The 18,694-nt window shown below is 48.8% G+C and overlaps 21 non-coding genes across 21 annotated transcripts; all 21 read right to left on the minus strand.

Annotated features, from left to right (window-relative positions):
• Positions 1-219: 219 nt before the first annotated feature.
• On the minus strand, positions 220-338 carry TRNAL-UAA (transfer RNA leucine (anticodon UAA)). Its single transcript has 2 exons — positions 301-338; positions 220-265 (listed from the first exon to the last, which is right to left on the minus strand). It is a non-coding gene; the product is annotated as a tRNA-Leu (tRNA).
• Positions 339-582: 244 nt separating this feature from the next.
• On the minus strand, positions 583-701 carry TRNAL-UAA (transfer RNA leucine (anticodon UAA)). Its single transcript has 2 exons — positions 664-701; positions 583-628 (listed from the first exon to the last, which is right to left on the minus strand). It is a non-coding gene; the product is annotated as a tRNA-Leu (tRNA).
• A 245-nt stretch (positions 702-946) lies between these two features.
• TRNAL-UAA (transfer RNA leucine (anticodon UAA)) lies at positions 947-1,065 on the minus strand. The gene is made up of 2 exons: positions 1,028-1,065; positions 947-992 (listed from the first exon to the last, which is right to left on the minus strand). It is a non-coding gene; the product is annotated as a tRNA-Leu (tRNA).
• Positions 1,066-1,313: 248 nt separating this feature from the next.
• On the minus strand, positions 1,314-1,432 carry TRNAL-CAA (transfer RNA leucine (anticodon CAA)). Its single transcript has 2 exons — positions 1,395-1,432; positions 1,314-1,359 (listed from the first exon to the last, which is right to left on the minus strand). It is a non-coding gene; the product is annotated as a tRNA-Leu (tRNA).
• Positions 1,433-1,861: 429 nt separating this feature from the next.
• Positions 1,862-1,980, minus strand: TRNAL-UAA (transfer RNA leucine (anticodon UAA)). Its single transcript has 2 exons — positions 1,943-1,980; positions 1,862-1,907 (listed from the first exon to the last, which is right to left on the minus strand). It is a non-coding gene; the product is annotated as a tRNA-Leu (tRNA).
• Positions 1,981-3,504: 1,524 nt separating this feature from the next.
• On the minus strand, positions 3,505-3,623 carry TRNAL-UAA (transfer RNA leucine (anticodon UAA)). The gene is made up of 2 exons: positions 3,586-3,623; positions 3,505-3,550 (listed from the first exon to the last, which is right to left on the minus strand). It is a non-coding gene; the product is annotated as a tRNA-Leu (tRNA).
• A 247-nt stretch (positions 3,624-3,870) lies between these two features.
• On the minus strand, positions 3,871-3,989 carry TRNAL-UAA (transfer RNA leucine (anticodon UAA)). The gene is made up of 2 exons: positions 3,952-3,989; positions 3,871-3,916 (listed from the first exon to the last, which is right to left on the minus strand). It is a non-coding gene; the product is annotated as a tRNA-Leu (tRNA).
• Positions 3,990-4,785: 796 nt separating this feature from the next.
• Positions 4,786-4,904, minus strand: TRNAL-UAA (transfer RNA leucine (anticodon UAA)). The gene is made up of 2 exons: positions 4,867-4,904; positions 4,786-4,831 (listed from the first exon to the last, which is right to left on the minus strand). It is a non-coding gene; the product is annotated as a tRNA-Leu (tRNA).
• A 1,525-nt stretch (positions 4,905-6,429) lies between these two features.
• TRNAL-UAA (transfer RNA leucine (anticodon UAA)) lies at positions 6,430-6,548 on the minus strand. The gene is made up of 2 exons: positions 6,511-6,548; positions 6,430-6,475 (listed from the first exon to the last, which is right to left on the minus strand). It is a non-coding gene; the product is annotated as a tRNA-Leu (tRNA).
• Positions 6,549-6,612: 64 nt separating this feature from the next.
• TRNAL-UAA (transfer RNA leucine (anticodon UAA)) lies at positions 6,613-6,732 on the minus strand. Its single transcript has 2 exons — positions 6,694-6,732; positions 6,613-6,658 (listed from the first exon to the last, which is right to left on the minus strand). It is a non-coding gene; the product is annotated as a tRNA-Leu (tRNA).
• Positions 6,733-6,793: 61 nt separating this feature from the next.
• TRNAL-UAA (transfer RNA leucine (anticodon UAA)) lies at positions 6,794-6,912 on the minus strand. Its single transcript has 2 exons — positions 6,875-6,912; positions 6,794-6,839 (listed from the first exon to the last, which is right to left on the minus strand). It is a non-coding gene; the product is annotated as a tRNA-Leu (tRNA).
• Positions 6,913-7,160: 248 nt separating this feature from the next.
• On the minus strand, positions 7,161-7,279 carry TRNAL-CAA (transfer RNA leucine (anticodon CAA)). Its single transcript has 2 exons — positions 7,242-7,279; positions 7,161-7,206 (listed from the first exon to the last, which is right to left on the minus strand). It is a non-coding gene; the product is annotated as a tRNA-Leu (tRNA).
• A 431-nt stretch (positions 7,280-7,710) lies between these two features.
• Positions 7,711-7,829, minus strand: TRNAL-UAA (transfer RNA leucine (anticodon UAA)). Its single transcript has 2 exons — positions 7,792-7,829; positions 7,711-7,756 (listed from the first exon to the last, which is right to left on the minus strand). It is a non-coding gene; the product is annotated as a tRNA-Leu (tRNA).
• A 3,349-nt stretch (positions 7,830-11,178) lies between these two features.
• Positions 11,179-11,297, minus strand: TRNAL-UAA (transfer RNA leucine (anticodon UAA)). The gene is made up of 2 exons: positions 11,260-11,297; positions 11,179-11,224 (listed from the first exon to the last, which is right to left on the minus strand). It is a non-coding gene; the product is annotated as a tRNA-Leu (tRNA).
• Positions 11,298-11,541: 244 nt separating this feature from the next.
• Positions 11,542-11,660, minus strand: TRNAL-UAA (transfer RNA leucine (anticodon UAA)). Its single transcript has 2 exons — positions 11,623-11,660; positions 11,542-11,587 (listed from the first exon to the last, which is right to left on the minus strand). It is a non-coding gene; the product is annotated as a tRNA-Leu (tRNA).
• Positions 11,661-11,723: 63 nt separating this feature from the next.
• Positions 11,724-11,843, minus strand: TRNAL-UAA (transfer RNA leucine (anticodon UAA)). Its single transcript has 2 exons — positions 11,805-11,843; positions 11,724-11,769 (listed from the first exon to the last, which is right to left on the minus strand). It is a non-coding gene; the product is annotated as a tRNA-Leu (tRNA).
• A 429-nt stretch (positions 11,844-12,272) lies between these two features.
• TRNAL-UAA (transfer RNA leucine (anticodon UAA)) lies at positions 12,273-12,391 on the minus strand. Its single transcript has 2 exons — positions 12,354-12,391; positions 12,273-12,318 (listed from the first exon to the last, which is right to left on the minus strand). It is a non-coding gene; the product is annotated as a tRNA-Leu (tRNA).
• A 63-nt stretch (positions 12,392-12,454) lies between these two features.
• On the minus strand, positions 12,455-12,574 carry TRNAL-UAA (transfer RNA leucine (anticodon UAA)). The gene is made up of 2 exons: positions 12,536-12,574; positions 12,455-12,500 (listed from the first exon to the last, which is right to left on the minus strand). It is a non-coding gene; the product is annotated as a tRNA-Leu (tRNA).
• Positions 12,575-12,635: 61 nt separating this feature from the next.
• On the minus strand, positions 12,636-12,754 carry TRNAL-UAA (transfer RNA leucine (anticodon UAA)). Its single transcript has 2 exons — positions 12,717-12,754; positions 12,636-12,681 (listed from the first exon to the last, which is right to left on the minus strand). It is a non-coding gene; the product is annotated as a tRNA-Leu (tRNA).
• Positions 12,755-13,002: 248 nt separating this feature from the next.
• TRNAL-CAA (transfer RNA leucine (anticodon CAA)) lies at positions 13,003-13,121 on the minus strand. Its single transcript has 2 exons — positions 13,084-13,121; positions 13,003-13,048 (listed from the first exon to the last, which is right to left on the minus strand). It is a non-coding gene; the product is annotated as a tRNA-Leu (tRNA).
• A 247-nt stretch (positions 13,122-13,368) lies between these two features.
• TRNAL-CAA (transfer RNA leucine (anticodon CAA)) lies at positions 13,369-13,487 on the minus strand. The gene is made up of 2 exons: positions 13,450-13,487; positions 13,369-13,414 (listed from the first exon to the last, which is right to left on the minus strand). It is a non-coding gene; the product is annotated as a tRNA-Leu (tRNA).
• Positions 13,488-18,694: the final 5,207 nt, after the last annotated feature.

Here is an 18,694-nt window from a genome sequence, read left to right on the forward strand (position 1 = left end):
CTGGCTTTGTGCTGGTAGTAAAGTAAAAAAAGAGCTTCTCAGAAGTGGGATTTTAACCCACGCCCACATACGTAGACCAGAAGCCTCGTTCAACCCGTATCACTGGGCAAGGTTTCCCTTAAGTCTGGTGCCTTCGACCACTCGGCCATTATGACACAATATTTCAGCCCAGCAAAAAGAGACACTGACTTTGTGCTGGTAGTAAATAAAAAAAGAGTTTGTCAGAAGTGGGATTCGAACCCACGCCCACATACGTGGACCAGAACCCTCGTTCAACCCGTATCACTGAGCAAGGTTTCCCTTAAGTCTGGCGCCTTCGACCACTCGGCCATTCTGATACGATATGTCAGCCTCACCAAAGAAGACGCTGACTCTGTGCTGGTAGTAATGTAAAAAAATTTACGGAAGTGAGATTCGAACCCACGTTCACATACGTGGACCAAAGGCCTCGTTTAACCCGTATCAACGGGCAATGTTTCCCTTAAGTCTGGTGCCTTAGACAACTCGGCCGTTCTGACACGATATATAAGCTGCAGCCAAAGAAGACACTGACTTCGTGCTGGTAGTAAAGTAAAAAAAGTTTGTCAGAAAAGGGATTCGAACCCACGCACACATACGTGGACCAGAAGCCTCGTTACACTCGTATCACTGGGCAAGGTTTCCCTTAAGTCTGGCGCCTTCCACCACTCGGCCATTCTGACACAATATTTCAGCCCAGCAAAAGGAGACACTGACTTTGTTCTGGTAGTAAAGTAAAAAAAACGTTTGTCAGAATAGGATTCGAACCCACGCCCACATACGTAGACGAGAAGCCTCGTTCAACCCGTATCACTGGGCAAGGTTTCCCTTAAGTCTGGCGCCTTGGACCACTCGGCCATTCTGACACGACATTTCAGCCCAGCAAAAGGAGACACTGACTTTCTTCTGGTAGTAGATTAAAAAGTTTTGTCAGAAGTGGGATTCGAACCCACGCCCACATACGTGGACCAGAAGCCTCGTTCAAACCGTATCACTCGGCAAGGTTTCCCTTAAGTCTGGCGCCTTCGACCACTCGGCCATTCTGACACGATATTTCAGCCCAGCAAAAGGAGACACTGACTTTGTTCTGGTAGTAAAGTAAAAAAAAATTGTCAGAAGTGGGATTCGAAGCCATGCATACATACGTGGACCAGAAGCCTCGTTCAACTCGTATCACTGGGCAAGGTTTCCCTTGAGTCTGGCGCCTTAGACCACGCGGCCATTCTGATACGATATGTCAGCCCCAGCAAAAGAAGACGCTGGCTTTGTGCTGGTAGTAAAGTAAAAAAAGAGCTTCTCAGAAGTGGGATTTTAACCCACGCCCACATACGTAGACCAGAAGCCTCGTTCAACCCGTATCACTGCGCAAGGTTTCCCTTGAGTCTGGCGCCTTAGACCACTCGGCCATTCTGATACGATATGTCAGCCCCAGCAAAAGAAGACGCTGACTTTGTTCTGGTAGTAAAGTAAAAAAACGTTTGTCAGAATAGGATTCGAACCCACGCCCACATACGTGGACCAGAAGCCTCGTTCAACCCGTATCACTGGGCAAGGTTTCCCTTGAGTCTGGAGCCTTAGACCACTCGACCATTCTGACATGACATTTCAGCCCCAGCAAAAGAAGACACTGACTTTGTGCTGGTAGCAAAGTAAAAAAAGAGCTTCTCAGAAGTGGAATTTCAACCCGCGCCCACATACGTAGACCAGAAGCCTCGTTCAACCCGAATCACTGGGCAAGGTTTCCCTTAAGTCTGGCGCCTTGGACCACTCGGCCATTCTGACACGATATTTCAGCCCAGCAAAAGAAGACACTGACGTTCTTCTGGTAGTAGTATAAAAAATTTGTCAGAAGTGGGATTCGAACCCACGCCCACATACGTGGACCAGAAGCCTTGTTCAAACCGTATCACTCGGCAAGGTTTCCCTTAAGTCTGGCGCCTTCGACCACTCGGCCATTCTGACACGATATTTCAGCCCAGCAAAAGGAGACGCTGACTCATTGCTGGTAGTAATGTAAAAAAATTTACGGAAGTGAGATTCGAACCCACGTCCACATACGTGGACCAGAAGCCTCGTTACACTCGTATCATTGGGCAAGGTTTCCCTTAAGTCTGGCGCCTTGGACCACTTGGCCATTCTGACACGATATTTAGGCCCAGCAAAAGGAGACACTAACTTTGTTCTGGTAGTAGATTAAAAACGTTTGTCAGATGTGGGATTCGAACTCACGCACACATACGTGGACCGGAAGCCTCGTTCAACTCGCATGAATGGGCAAGGTTTCCCTTCAGTCTAGCACCTTCGCCGACTCGGCCATTCTGCCACAATATTTCAGCCCCAGCGAAAGGAGCCGCTGACTTTGTTCTGTTAGTGAAGTAAAAAAAATTGTCAGAAGAGGGATTCGAACCCATGCACACATACGTGGACCAGAAGCCTCGTTAAACTCGTATCACTGGGCAAGGTTTCCCTTGAGTCTGGCGCCTTAGACCACTCGGCCATTCTGACACGATATATCAGCCCCAGCAAAAGAAGACACTGACTTCGTGCTGGTAGTAAAGTAAAAAAAGATTGTCAGAAGTGGGATTCGAACCCACGCACACTTACGTGGACCAGAAGCCTCGTTACACTCGTATACTGGGCAAGGTTTCCATGAAGTCTGGCGCCTTCCACCACTCGGCCATTCTGACACAATATTTCAGCCCAGCAAAAGGAGACACTGACTTTGTTCTGGTAGTAAAGTAAAAAAATGTTTGTCAGAATAGGATTCGAACCCACGCCCACATACGTGGACCAGAAGCCTCGTTCAACCCGTATCACTGGGCAAGGTTTCCCTTGAGTCTGGAGCCTTAGACCACTCGACCATTCTGGCACGATATTTCAGCCCCAACAAAAGAAGACACTGACTTTGTGCTGGTAGCAAAGTAAAAAAAAGAGCTTCTCAGAAGTGGGATTTCAACCCACGCCCACATACGTAGACCAGAAGCCTCGTTCAACCCGTATCACTGGGCAAGGTTTCCCTTAAGTCTGGCGCCTTGGACCACTCGGCCATTCTGACACGATATTTCAGCCCCAGCAAAAGGAGACACTGACTTTGCGCTGGTAGTAAAGTAAAAAAAATGAGTTTGTCTGAAATGGGATTTGAACCCATGCCCACACACCTGGACCAGAACCCTCGTTCAACCCGTATCACTGAGCAAGGTTTCCCTTAAGTCTGGCGCCTTCGACCACTCGGCCATTCTGATACGATATGTCAGCCTCACCAAAGAAGACGCTGACTCTGTGCTGGTAGTAATGTAAAAAAATTTAAAGAAGTGAGATTCGAACCCACGTCCACATACGTGGACCAAAGGCCTCGTTTAACCCGTATCAATGGGCAATGTTTCCCTTAAGTCTGGTGCCTTAGACAACTCGGCCGTTCTGACACGATATATAAGCTGCAGCCAAAGAAGACACTGACTTCGTGCTGGTAGTAAAGTAAAAAAAGTTTGTCAGAAGAGGGATTCGAACCCACGCACACATACGTGGACCAGAAGCCTCGTTACACTCGTATCACTGGGCAAGGTTTTCCTTAAGTCTGGCGCCTTCCACCACTCGGCCATTCTGACACAATATTTCAGCCCAGCAAAAGGAGACACTGACTTTGTTCTGGTAGTAAAGTAAAAAAAAAACGTTTGTCAGAATAGGATTCGAACCCACGCCTACATACGTAGACGAGAAGCCTCGTTCAACCCGTATCACTGGGCAAGGTTTCCCTTAAGTCTGGCGCCTTGGACCACTCGGCCATTCTGACACGACATTTCAGCCCAGCAAAAGGAGACACTGACTTTCTTCTGGTAGTAGATTAAAAAGTTTTGTCAGAAGTGGGATTCGAACCCACGCCCACATACGTGGACCAGAAGCCTCGTTCAAACCGTATCACTCGGCAAGGTTTCCCTTAAGTCTGGCGCCTTCGACCACTCGGCCATTCTGACACGATATTTCAGCCCAGCAAAAGGAGACACTGACTTTGTTCTGGTAGTAAAGTAAAAAAAAATTGTCAGAAGTGGGATTCGAAGCCATGCATACATACGTGGACCAGAAGCCTCGTTCAACTCGTATCACTGGGCAAGGTTTCCCTTGAGTCTGGCGCCTTAGACCACGCGGCCATTCTGATACGATATGTCAGCCCCAGCAAAAGAAGACGCTGGCTTTGTGCTGGTAGTAAAGTAAAAAAAGAGCTTCTCAGAAGTGGGATTTTAACCCACGCCCACATACGTAGACCAGAAGCCTCGTTCAACCCGTATCACTGCGCAAGGTTTCCCTTGAGTTTGGCGCCTTAGACCACTCGGCCATTCTGATACGATATGTCAGCCCCAGCAAAAGAAGACGCTGACTTTGTTCTGGTAGTAAAGTAAAAAAACGTTTGTCAGAATAGGATTCGAACCCACGCCCACATACGTGGACCAGAAGCCTCGTTCAACCCGTATCACTGGGCAAGGTTTCCCTTGAGTCTGGAGCCTTAGACCACTCGACCATTCTGACACGATATTTCAGCCCCAGCAAAAGAAGACACTGACTTTGTGCTGGTAGCAAAGTAAAAAAAGAGCTTCTCAGAAGTGGAATTTCAACCCGCGCCCACATACGTAGACCAGAAGCCTCGTTCAACCCGTATCACTGGGCAAGGTTTCCCTTAAGTCTGGCGCCTTGGACCACTCGGCCATTCTGACACGATATTTCAGCCCAGCAAAAGAAGACACTGACGTTCTTCTGGTAGTAGTATTAAAAATTTGTCAGAAGTGGGATTCGAACCCACGCCCACATACGTGGACCAGAAGCCTTGTTCAAACCGTATCACTCGGCAAGGTTTCCCTTAAGTCTGGCGCCTTCGACCACTCGGCCATTCTGACACGATATTTCAGCCCAGCAAAAGGAGACGCTGACTCATTGCTGGTAGTAATGTAAAAAAATTTACGGAAGTGAGATTCGAACCCACGTCCACATACGTGGACCAGAAGCCTCGTTACACTCGTATCATTGGGCAAGGTTTCCCTTAAGTCTGGCGCCTTGGACCACTTGGCCATTCTGACACGATATTTAGGCCCAGCAAAAGGAGACACTAACTTTGTTCTGGTAGTAGATTAAAAACGTTTGTCAGATGTGGGATTCGAACTCACGCACACATACGTGGACCGGAAGCCTCGTTCAACTCGCATGAATGGGCAAGGTTTCCCTTCAGTCTAGCACCTTCGCCGACTCGGCCATTCTGCCACAATATTTCAGCCCCAGCGAAAGGAGCCGCTGACTTTGTTCTGTTAGTGAAGTAAAAAAAAATTGTCAGAAGAGGGATTCGAACCCATGCACACATACGTGGACCAGAAGCCTCGTTAAACTCGTATCACTGGGCAAGGTTTCCCTTGAGTCTGGCGCCTTAGACCACTCGGCCATTCTGACACGATATATCAGCCCCAGCAAAAGAAGACACTGACTTCGTGCTGGTAGTAAAGTAAAAAAAGATTGTCAGAAGTGGGATTCGAACCCACGCACACTTACGTGGACCAGAAGCCTCGTTACACTCGTATCACTGGGCAAGGTTTCCATGAAGTCTGGCGCCTTCCACCACTCGGCCATTCTGACACAATATTTCAGCCCAGCAAAAGGAGACACTGACTTTGTTCTGGTAGTAAAGTAAAAAAATGTTTGTCAGAATAGGATTTGAACCCACGCCCACATACGTGGACCAGAAGCCTCGTTCAACCCGTATCACTGGGCAAGGTTTCCCTTGAGTCTGGAGCCTTAGACCACTCGACCATTCTGGCACGATATTTCAGCCCCAACAAAAGAAGACACTGACTTTGTGCTGGTAGCAAAGTAAAAAAAAGAGCTTCTCAGAAGTGGGATTTCAACCCACGCCCACATACGTAGACCAGAAGCCTCGTTCAACCCGTATCACTGGGCAAGGTTTCCCTTAAGTCTGGCGCCTTGGACCACTCGGCCATTCTGACACGATATTTCAGCCCCAGCAAAAGGAGACACTGACTTTGCGCTGGTAGTAAAGTAAAAAAATGAGTTTGTCTGAAATGGGATTTGAACCCATGCCCACACACCTGGACCAGAACCCTCGTTCAACCCGTATCACTGAGCAAGGTTTCCCTTAAGTCTGGCGCCTTCGACCACTCGGCCATTCTGATACGATATGTCAGCCTCACCAAAGAAGACGCTGACTCTGTGCTGGTAGTAATGTAAAAAAATTTAAGGAAGTGAGATTCGAACCCACGTCCACATACGTGGACCAAAGGCCTCGTTTAACCCGTATCAACGGGCAATGTTTCCCTTAAGTCTGGTGCCTTAGACAACTCGGCCGTTCTGACACGATATATAAGCTGCAGCCAAAGAAGACACTGACTTCGTGCTGGTAGTAAAGTAAAAAAAGTTTGTCAGAAGAGGGATTCGAACCCACGCACACATACGTGGACCAGAAGCCTCGTTACACTCGTATCACTGGGCTAGGTTTTCCTTAAGTCTGGCGCCTTCCACCACTCGGCCATTCTGACACAATATTTCAGCCCAGCAAAAGGAGACACTGACTTTGTTCTGGTAGTAAAGTAAAAAAAACGTTTGTCAGAATAGGATTCGAACCCACGCCCACATACGTAGACCAGAAGCATCGTTCAACCCGTATCACTGGGCAAGGTTTCCCTTAAGTCTGGCGCCTTGGACCACTCGGCCATTCTGACACGATATTTCAGCCCAGCAAAAGGAGACACTGACTTTCTTCTGGTAGTAGATTAAAAAGTTTTGTCAGAAGTGGGATTCGAACCCACGCCCACATACGTGGACCAGAAGCCTCGTTCAAACCGTATCACTCGGCAAGGTTTCCCTTAAGTCTGGCGCCTTCGACCACTCGGCCATTCTGACACGATATTTCAGCCCAGCAAAAGGAGACACTGACTTTGTTCTGGTAGTAAAGTAAAAAAAAATTGTCAGAAGTGGGATTCGAGGCCATGCATACATACGTGGACCAGAAGCCTCGTTCAACTCGTATCACTGGGCAAGGTTTCCCTTGAGTCTGGCGCCTTAGACCACGCGGCCATTCTGATACGATATGTCAGCCCCAGCAAAAGAAGACGCTGGCTTTGTGCTGGTAGTAAAGTAAAAAAAGAGCTTCTCAGAAGTGGGATTTTAACCCACGCCCACATACGTAGACCAGAAGCCTCGTTCAACCCGTATCACTGCCCAAGGTTTCCCTTGAGTCTGGCGCCTTAGACCACTCGGCCATTCTGATACGATATGTCAGCCCCAGCAAAAGAAGACGCTGACTCTGTGCTGGTAGTAAAGTAAAAAAACGTTTGTCAGAATAGGATTCGAACCCACGCCCACATACGTGGACCAGAAGCCTCGTTCAACCCGTATCACTGGGCAAGGTTTCCCTTGAGTCTGGAGCCTTAGACCACTCGACCATTCTGACACGATATTTCAGCCCCAGCAAAAGAAGACACTGACTTTGTGCTGGTAGCAAAGTAAAAAAAAGAGCTTCTCAGAAGTGGGATTTCAACCCGCGCCCACATACGTAGACCAGAAGCCTCGTTCAACCCGTATCACTGGGCAAGGTTTCCCTTAAGTCTGGCGCCTTGGACCACTCGGCCATTCTGACACGATATTTCAGCCCAGCAAAAGAAGACACTGACGTTCTTCTGGTAGTAGATTAAAAAATTTTGTCAGAAGTGGGATTCGAACCCTTGCCCACATACGTGGACCAGAAGCCTCGTTCAAACCGTATCACTCGGCAAGGTTTCCCTTAAGTCTGGCGCCTTCGACCACTCGGCCATTCTGACACGATATTTCAGCCCAGCAAAAGGAGACGCTGACTCATTGCTGGTAGTAATGTAAAAAAAAATTACGGAAGTGAGATTCGAACCCACGTCCACATACGTGGACCAGAAGCCTCGTTACACTCGTATCATTGGGCAAGGTTTCCCTTAAGTCTGGCGCCTTGGACCACTTGGCCATTCTGACACGATATTTAGGCCCAGCAAAAGGAGACACTAACTTTGTTCTGGTAGTAGATTAAAAACGTTTGTCAGAAGTGGGATTCGAACTCACGCACACATACGTGGACCGGAAGCCTCGTTCATCTCGCATGACTGGGCAAGGTTTCCCTTCAGTCTAGCACCTTCGACGACTCGGCCATTCTGCCACAATATTTCAGCCCCAGCGAAAGGAGACGCTGACTTTGTTCTGTTAGTGAAGTAAAAAAAAATTGCCAGAAGAGGGATTCGAACCCATGCACACATACGTGGACCAGAAGCCTCGTTCAACTCGTATCACTGGGCAAGGTTTCCCTTGAGTCTGGCGCCTTAGACCACTCGGCCATTCTGACACGATATATCAGCCCCAGCAAAAGAAGACACTGACTTCGTGCTGGTAGTAAAGTAAAAAAAGTTTGTCAGAAGTGGGATTCGAACCCACGCACACTTACGTGGACCAGAAGCCTCGTTACACTCGTATCACTGGGCAAGGTTTCCATGAAGTCCGGCGCCTTCCACCACTCGGCCATTCTGACACAAAATTTCAGCCCAGCAAAAGAAGACACTGACTTTGTTCTGGTAGTAAAGTAAAAAAAAAGTTTGTCAGAATAGGATTCGAACCCACGCCCACATACGTGGACCAGAAGCCTCGTTCAACCCGTATCACTGGGCAAGGTTTCCCTTGAGTCTGGAGCCTTAGACCACTCGACCATTCTGGCACGATATTTCAGCCCCAGCAAAAGAAGACACTGACTTTGTGCTGGTAGCAAAGTAAAAAAAGAGCTTCTCACTAGTGGGATTTCAACCCACGCCCACATACGTAGACTAGAAGCCTCGTTCAAGCCGTATCACTGGGCAAGGTTTCCCTTAAGTCTGGCGCCTTGGACCACTCGGCCATTCTGACACGATATTTCAGCCCAGCAAAAGGAGACACTGACTTTCTTCTGGTAGTAGATTAAAAAATTTTGTCAGAAGTGGGATTCAAACCCACGCCCACATACGTGGACCAGAAGCCTCGTTCAAACCGTATCACTCGGCAAGGTTTTCCTTGAGTCTCGCGCCTTAGACCACTCGGCCATTCTGATACGATATGTCAGCCTCACCAAAGAAGACGCTGACTCATTGCTGGTAGTAATGTAAAAAAAATTTACGGAAGTGAGATTCGAACCCACGTCCACATACGTGGACCAGAAGCCTCGTTACACTCGTATCATTGGGCAAGGTTTCCCTTAAGTCTGGCGCCTTAGACCACGCGGCCATTCTGATACTATATGTCAGCCCCAGCAAAAGAAGACGCTGGCTTTGTGCTGGTAGTAAAGTAAAAAAAGAGCTTCTCAGAAGTGGCTTTTTAACCCACGCCCACATACGTGGACCAGAAGCCTCGTTCAAACCGTATCACTCGGCAAGGTTTCCCTTAAGTCTGGCGCCTTCGACCACTCGGCCATTCTGACACGATATTTCAGCCCAGCAAAAGGAGACGCTGACTCATTGCTGGTAGTAATGTAAAAAAAATTTACGGAAGTGAGATTCGAACCCACGTCCACATACGTGGACCAGAAGCCTCGTTACACTCGTATCATTGGGCAAGGTTTCCCTTAAGTCTGGCGCCTTGGACCACTTGGCCATTCTGACACGATATTTAGGCCCAGCAAAAGGAGACACTAACTTTGTTCTGGTAGTAGATTAAAAACGTTTGTCAGAAGTGGGATTTGAACTCACGCACACATACGTGGACTGGAAGCCTCGTTCAACTCGCATGACTGGGCAAGGTTTCCCTTCAGTCTAGCACCTTCGACGACTCGGCCATTCTGCCACAATATTTCAGCCCCAGCGAAAGGAGACGCTGACTTTGTTCTGTTAGTGAAGTAAAAAAAAATTGTCAGAAGAGGGATTCGAACCCATGCACACATACGTGGACCAGAAGCCTCGATCAACTCGTATCACTGGGCAAGGTTTCCCTTGAGTCTGGCGCCTTGGACCACTCGGCCATTCTGACACGATATATCAGCCCCAGCAAAAGAAGACACTGACTTCGTGCTGGTAGTAAAGTAAAAAAAGTTTGTCAGAAGTGGGATTCGAACCCACGCACACTTACGTGGACCAGAAGCCTCGTTACACTCGTATAACTGGGCAAGGTTTCCATGAAGTCTGGCGCCTTCCACCACTCGGCCATTCTGACACAATATTTCAGCCCAGCAAAAGGAGACACTGACTTTGTTCTGGTAGTAAAGTAAAAAAAGTTTGTCAGAATAGGATTCGAACCCACGCCCACATACGTGGACCAGAAGCCTCGTTCAACCCGTATCACTGGGCAAGGTTTCCCTTGAGTCTGGAGCCTTAGACCACTCGACCATTCTGGCACGATATTTCAGCCCCAGCAAAAGAAGACACTGACTTTGTGCTGGTAGCAAAGTAAAAAAAAGAGCTTCTCAGAAGTGGGATTTCACCCCACGCCCACATACGTAGACCAGAAGCCTTGTTCAACCCGTATCACTGGGCAAGGTTTCCCTTAAGTCTGGCGCCTTGGACCACTCGGCCATTCTGACACGATATTTCAGCCCAGCAAAAGGAGACACTGACTTTCTTCTGGTAGTAGATTAAAAATTTTTGTCAGAAGTGGGATTCGAACCCACGCCCACATACGTGGACCAGAAGCCTCGTTCAAACCGTATCACTCGGCAAGGTTTTCCTTGAGTCTCGCGCCTTAGACCACTCGGCCATTCTTATACGATATGTCAGCCTCACCAAAGAAGACGCTGACTCATTGCTGGTAGTAATGTAAAAAAAATTTACGGAAGTGAGATTCGAACCCACGTCCACATACGTGGACCAGAAGCCTCGTTACACTCGTATCATTGGGCAAGGTTTCCCTTAAGTCTGGCGCCTTAGACCACGCGGCCATTCTGATACTATATGTCAGCCCCAGCAAAAGAAGACGCTGGCTTTGTGCTGGTAGTAAAGTAAAAAAAGAGCTTCTCAGAAGTGGGATTTTAACCCACGCCCACATACGTAGACCAGAAGCCTCGTTCAACCCGTATCACTGGGCAAGGTTTCCCTTATGTCGGGTGCCTTCGACCACTCGGCCATTATGACACAATATTTCAGCCCAGCAAAAAGAGACACCGACTTTGTGCTGGTAGTAAATAAAAAAAGAGTTTGTCAGAAGTGGGATTCGAACCCACGCCCACATACGTGGACCAGAACCCTCGTTCAACCCGTATCACTGAGCAAGGTTTCCCTTAAGTCTGGCGCCTTCGACCACTCGGCCATTCTGATACGATATGTCAGCCTCACCAAAGAAGACGCTGACTCTGTGCTGGTAGTAATGTAAAAAAATTTACGGAAGTGAGATTCGAACCCTCGTCCACATACGTGGACCAAAGGCCTCGTTTAACCCGTATCAACGGGCAATGTTTCCCTTAAGTCTGGTGCCTTAGACAACTCGGCCGTTCTGACACGATATATAAGCTGCAGCCAAAGAAGACACTGACTTCGTGCTGGTAGTAAAGTAAAAAAAGTTTGTCAGAAAAGGGATTCGAACCCACGCACACATACGTGGACCAGAAGCCTCGTTACACTCGTATCACTGGGCAAGGTTTCCCTTAAGTCTGGCGCCTTCCACCACTCGGCCATTCTGACACAATATTTCAGCCCAGCAAAAGGAGACACTGACTTTGTTCTGGTAGTAAAGTAAAAAAACGTTTGTCAGAATAGGATTCGAACCCACGCCCACATACGTAGACCAGAAGCCTCGTTCAACCCGTATCACTGGGCAAGGTTTCCCTTAAGTCTGGCGCCTTGGACCACTCGGCCATTCTGACACGATATTTCAGCCCCAGCAAAAGGAGACACTGACTTTGTGCTGGTAGTAAAGTAAAAAAATGAGTTTGTCTGAAATGGGATCTGAACCCATGCCCACACACCTGGACCAGAACCCTCGTTCAACCCGTATCACTGAGCAAGGTTTCCCTTAAGTCTGGCGCCTTCGACCACTCGGCCATTCTGATACGATATGTCAGCCTCACCAAAGAAGACGCTGACTCTGTGCTGGTAGTAATGTAAAAAAATTTACGGAAGTGAGATTCGAACCCACGTCCACATACGTGGACCAAAGGCCTCGTTTAACCCGTATCAACGGGCAATGTTTCCCTTAAGTCTGGTGCCTTAGACAACTCGGCCGTTCTGACACGATATATAAGCTGCAGCCAAAGAAGACACTGACTTCGTGCTGGTAGTAAAGTAAAAAAAGTTTGTCAGAAAAGGGATTCGAACCCACGCACACATACGTGGACCAGAAGCCTCGTTACACTCGTATCACTGGGCAAGGTTTCCCTTAAGTCTGGCGCCTTCCACCACTCGGCCATTCTGACACAATATTTCAGCCCAGCAAAAGGAGACACTGACTTTGTTTTGGTAGTAAAGTAAAAAAACGTTTGTCAGAATAGGATTCGAACCCACGCCCACATAAGTAGACCAGAAGCCTCGTTCAACCCGTATCACTGGGCAAGGTTTCCCTTAAGTCTGGCGCCTTGGACCACTCGGCCATTCTGACACGATATTTCAGCCCAGCAAAAGGAGACACTGACTTTCTTCTGGTAGTAGATTAAAAAGTTTTGTCAGAAGTGGGATTCGAACCCACGCCCACATACGTGGACCAGAAGCCTCGTTCAAACCGTATCACTCGGCAAGGTTTCCCTTAAGTCTGGCGCCTTCGACCACTCGGCCATTCTGACACGATATTTCAGCCCAGCAAAAGGAGACACTGACTTTGTTCTGGTAGTAAAGTAAAAAAAAATTGTCAGAAGTGGGATTCGAAGCCATGCATACATACGTGGACCAGAAGCCTCGTTCAACTCGTATCACTGGGCAAGGTTTCCCTTGAGTCTGGCGCCTTAGACCACGCGGCCATTCTGATACGATATGTCAGCCCCAGCAAAAGAAGACGCTGGCTTTGTGCTGGTAGTAAAGTAAAAAAAGAGCTTCTCAGAAGTGGGATTTTAACCCACGCCCACATACGTAGACCAGAAGCCTCGTTCAACCCGTATCACTGCGCAAGGTTTCCCTTGAGTCTGGCGCCTTAGACCACTCGGCCATTCTGATACGATATGTCAGCCCCAGCAAAAGAAGACGCTGACTCTGTGCTGGCAGAAAAAGTAAAAAAAATTGACAGAAGTGAGATTCGAACCCACGCACACATACATGGAACAGAAGCATCGTTCAACCCGTATCACTGGGCAAGGTTTCCCTTGAGTCTGGCGCCTTAGACCACTCGGCCATTCGGACAAAATATATCAGCCCAGCAAAAGGAGACACTGACATTGTTCTGGTAGTAAAGTAAAAAAAAGTTTGTCAGAAGTGGGATTCGAACCCACGCCCACATGCGTGGACCAGAAGCCTCGTTCAACCTGTATCACTGGGCAAGGTTTCGCTTGAGTCTGGAGCCTTAGACCACTCGGCCATTCTGACTTTTTTTTTCTTTATTACCTGCTTTTGTACCAACCACATCATACAAGAGACACTGGCAAGAAGGTATGAAATGTACAATATTTACATGATGACATAACAGTCAACCAGCATGGTGCTGATTTCGTTACTATAAAACTCGCAAAGTCAGCAGAGGCTCCAGTCGTAGAAGCCATACTGGTGGCTCCGGTGCCACTTTATAAATCTCCAGGAACCAGTGAATGCCTCTCTGAAATAGACATATGCCGGCCGTGCATCCTTATCGCAGTGGTAACCTGCCATTCTCGCTCTCCATGTGCAATGGAGGCCCATGAGCATAACCGCGTCAAAAGGAGCCCCGTCATCGTTGTCTACATTTAGAAATCTAACGCCATGTGAGTCCAAAGGGAATTCTTTTTTCACTGATCTCTGCAAAACATCCCAAAAATAAACCCCCTCCCAACAATGTAAAAAAACATGGTCTACCGTTTCTGGCAGCTTACAAATAAGGCAATGGGTACCCCAAGGCATATAGCACCCCTTTTTCTCCGAAAAAGTTTTAACAGGCAGTGTCCCACTATGCAGCTTGAAGAAAAACGTTTTGGCTCCCGGCATGACTTGCATTCTTTTAACCCTCTTTAGAACATCGCTACCTGGGCCTTCACTGAATGAAGATCGGTATATAGGCAGTGGAAAAACGATATCGCATAACGCAAAATAAAGTTCTTTTCGTCTTACGGCAGCCAGATACTCTCGTGAAAAACGTACAGTGAGAAACCTTACACTGAACACAATTTCTTTATAATAGCCCCCGATCCCTCCCACGCAATCTTGGGTTGAAACAACATATTCAGGGAGTGCGCCTGCTAGTCTGAGTTGACATACTGTGCGTAGAAAAGAGTCTGTCGCATCTCTAAAAAACAAAAACCGGTTAACTAGTTGTCGTAGAAAGAGGTGGCCTAGTCCGAGACCTCCGTGTTTCACCCGTCTAAACAAGTTTGTGCGACTGCATCGCTCCCATTCAGAAGCCCAAATAAATGTCGCAAATATCCTGTGCAGTTTCTGCACATTAGTCCGTGAACAATGTATGACCTGCATAACATACAACAACTTGCTGATGAAAAACAAGTTGCAAATTGTGGCTCTGGCAAAGATCGAATGGGCGCCTCCTTTCCACTTCTCCACTTTCTCTTGTGTCTCCTTAACCTGCCCTTTCCAATACTGATCGCTGTCGCGATAACAGTCTAGTGGAACGCCTAAGTACTTGCCTGGGGTCGTCACCCAAGGCATGTTTGCGAAGTGGTCAGGTTTCGCTGGCGACGACCCGTGCCAGAGCCCAAGGCACTTGCCCCAGTTTACGCCGCTCCCGGTAACTTGGCTGAACTCACGGATACATTGGACAGACTGTGTGATGCTCCGCTGGTCACGAGTAAAGATAGCGATATCATCTGCATAAGCCAGCAGTTTCACTTCTGCGGCTTGTAAGTTAAAACCAAGGATACCATTGTCTCTGATTATTTTCATGCACAGCGTTTCAATGTAAATACAAAAAAGAAGGGGGCTGAGGGGGCAGCCCTGGCGAACCGAACGTTGCACACTGATGGGTGCCCCCAGTCTCTTATTTACAATCAATCTCGTAGTGCAGTTCTGGTACGCCAGAGCCACTCCCTCGCAGATAACCGAACCAAGATTAACGTGATTTAAAATTTCAAACAAAATCCTATGGTCTACACAGTCGAAAGCCTTTTCTAAGTCAATTTGTAGAATGGCGACCCGCTCAAGTGAATAATCACACCATTCTAGTATGCTCCGTGTTTTATGGATATTGGTGACAATAGACCGCCCTTTAATACCACATGTTTGATGAGGTCCGACGATTCCCCGAATCACAGTCTGTAGTCTGCGTGCTAATACTTTCATATATATCTTATATTCGACGTTAGTGAAAGCTATCGGTCTGTACGCTGTGACAGATCTTAGTTTGTCGACGTTATCGGTTTTGGGTATTAATACAGTATGGGACGACCGGTACGACGGAGGCAATGTGCCCAATTTGTATGCTTCATTGAAAACAACTGTCAGTATCGGGCTCAGTTCATGCTTGAAAGTTTTGTAAAAAGCAGCCGTTAACCCATCAGGCCCAGGCGATTTCCCAGGATTTAACTTTTCAATCGGTTCCTCTACCTCGACTGCCGTTATTACCCGCTCTAAATACTCTTTCCTTTCGTCCTCGATGCGCGGAATGAGAGGCAGAAAGTCGTGCTCAAATTTCTCGAAATCTACGTCCCGCACAGTGAACAATGCCCTCTAATGCTCGGTAAACGCCGTTTTGATATCGTCCGTATCTGTTGATATTTTCCCTCCCCATTCGATTTCCCGAACGTGGTTCGTCTCGGCTCGTGCTTTTTCCAAGCCGAGCACACGCTTCGAGGGCATTTCACGGGCAGCTGAGTCATCCGCCCTTGCCCTCACCAGGGCGCCGCGATAACGCTGTTCGTCCAGTCGCTCTATTTTTAGCTTCGCTTTTCGAACGTCTTCTCACCATTTGCCGGGTTCTCGGCATTCATGCTTGACAAGCTTATCGAGCAGAGCTTTTGAATCTGCTTCTTCCTTTTTGTGATCATACCGTATACGCGTTGCCCTGTCTATCGCTTTTAATTTTAAAGTCTCCTTACATAATTCCCATTGCTGCCAAAGGTGCAGGCCTTTGCTAGGGTCTAAGTTGCCAATCTCATCATTTACGGCCTGAATGAAAATTTCGTCTTGCAACAGTCTATCGTTTAGTTTCCATAGATCCCACGAAAAGTTGTTACGTTTCTTTAAACTTCCGATAGAGCACTGGACTAAACAATGGTCCGAAAAGGAAACAGGCACTACTTCATAATTGGAACACTCCGTCAGGATCTCCAAAGACACATAAATCCGGTCCAACCTTGCATGGCTAGAGCCTTCAAAGCGCGTGTACTTTACTGCACCCGAGCCACAGAGACTTTCCGCGACATCCTCAAGCTCACACTTTTCAACTATGCGCGTCAGAACGCTGGTGCTTTTATCTCTAAAAGCTCGAGTGCTAGTTTTGTCTCGCGCACTGAGGACACAGTTGAAATCGCCAAGCATAATCAAAGGCTTTCCTACAGCTAGTCGATCCTCTAAACCAAGAAAGAAGTGAGCCCTTTCCTCAACCTTATTAGGCGAGTAAATACACAAAATACGCCAATACGCGTTGTTCAGTGAAAAATCAAGCGCAGCACATCGGCCAGTCGAACACGAAAAGTGGTCGAGCACTTCAAGCCCCGGTAACTTCTTAACAAAAAGTATGCAGCCAGCCGATGTGCCTACTGCGTGACTCACGACAACATAAAATCTGGACGCGAAACGTTGAACCATGCTGCTAGTCTCCTCCTCGCCATCTACTTTGGTTTCCGGAACTGCCAGGACGTCTATGTCACGCTCAGTTAGAAGTCGGTAATGCTGGTTCTGCTTTCTCTTTCCTGCCAATCCTCTAACGTTAATGGTAGCGACAATTACCGGACAGACAGGTGCCATTTTGCCAATACGGAAAGAGACCAGCAGCATTAGGCCCACCTCTCGCGTCTAGCACTTGGCTAGACGGCTCCATCACCAGGGCTAAAGTCCGACGCCGTGGCTTGAACTTGCCGAGCTTGCTCGACGTTGCCGCCGCGCTTGTCGGGAGGAATGTTCGGGCGCGGCCGGAGGGTGGGCCGCCGTACCTGTGGCGTCTTTGCAGGGGGTTCCTCGACGCCGGCCAGCGTCTCCTCAGGACAGTCATTGCTGTTCGGAGGGTGGGGCCGTTTCGATGCAACGGCCAGGCTGGTTGGTGCTTGTACGCCGCTCTTGTCAGCTTGTAGGTCTTTCGGACTTTTAAAATCACCGCCCTTGGACGCTTTCGCTGCCGTTCCATCGGACCCGTCGACTTCACTCGCCGCTCCTTTGAGCGTTGGTAGGTCGCGTTCACCGGCGTCCCGTTCCGTGACCGCCAGCGAACCCTGTCCTACTGGTTGGGAGCATGTAGGCCCAGTCGTGTCGGCTTCAGGCTTTCGGTCTGCCGGAGGACCTCGTTTCGGGGCGTCATCGCTGGAAAGCCCCGCCTGCTTTCTTGTCTCCTCGGTTCCCCTGGCGGCTTCCTCAGCCTCGACGACGTCCATGAGTTCGTCGTGCTCGTCAGACCTAGGGAGCCCGGTCGCCGACGCGTAAGTACGGACGCAGTCAGCGTCTGCGTGTCCGTAACGCCGGCATTTCGAGCAGCGGGGCACCCTGCAATCTCGACGCACGTGGCCCGTGCCGTGGCAACGCAAACACTGCATCGCCCGCCCGGGAAAGACGACGAGGGCCAACTCACCGGCGACTCGCACCTGGTGGGGCAGGTCATCCACCTTCATTCCCGGCTTCAGCTTCAGCAGCACGCTTCTCGTTGTCGAGCCTTTCTCCCTCATGCCTTGCACACGCCACCGTTCTCGCGTCACTTCAGTGACGTTACCGAACGCGGCGAAAGCTGTCCGGATGTCCTCGTCTTGGACACCGTACAGCATCCAATCCAGGCGGAGCTTTACTTGCTGCTCTTCGGGATCAATAATTATGCACCGGCGGCCCTTTACCTTCAATTCTTTCCGCGCGGCCAGTTTCCTTGTCGCTTCTCCGTTGGTGAGGGTGACGACCCAGACGTGGTTAATCTGGTACGCTCCTAAGGCGACGACGTCGGGCAGCACTCCAACAGCCTCGAGGGCGTCGCTAAAGTCCTCGACACTGTAGGGACGCTCACGCACATCACCGTGCAAAAACAACGTGTTCAGTACAACACGGCCAGTGGGCAAAGTAGGCAGCACGATCTCAAAGTCCTGATCTGCACCGTCGTTCCTGTTTCCGTGGCCGACGCGGGCCGCGTTCACCGCTCCATCGGAGCTCATGATTCCGCGTCCGTTCGCTTGCGCTGCCGGAAGAAGAATGACTCGGCCATTCTGACACGATATTTCAGCCCCAGCAAAAGGAGACACTGACTTTGTGCTGGTAGTAAAGTAAACAAAAGAGCTTCTCAGAAGTGGGATTTCAACCAACACCCACATACGTAGACCAGAAGCCTCGTTCATCCCGTATCACTGGGCAAGGTTTCCCTTAAGTCTGGCGCCTTGGACCACTCGGCCATTCTGACACGATATTTCAGCCCAGCAAAAGGAGACACTGACTTTGTTCTGGTAGTAAAGTAAAAAAAATTT

Source organism: Rhipicephalus microplus, chromosome 2, assembly GCF_043290135.1.
Source record: "Rhipicephalus microplus isolate Deutch F79 chromosome 2, USDA_Rmic, whole genome shotgun sequence".
NCBI lineage: Eukaryota > Metazoa > Arthropoda > Arachnida > Ixodida > Ixodidae > Rhipicephalus > Rhipicephalus microplus.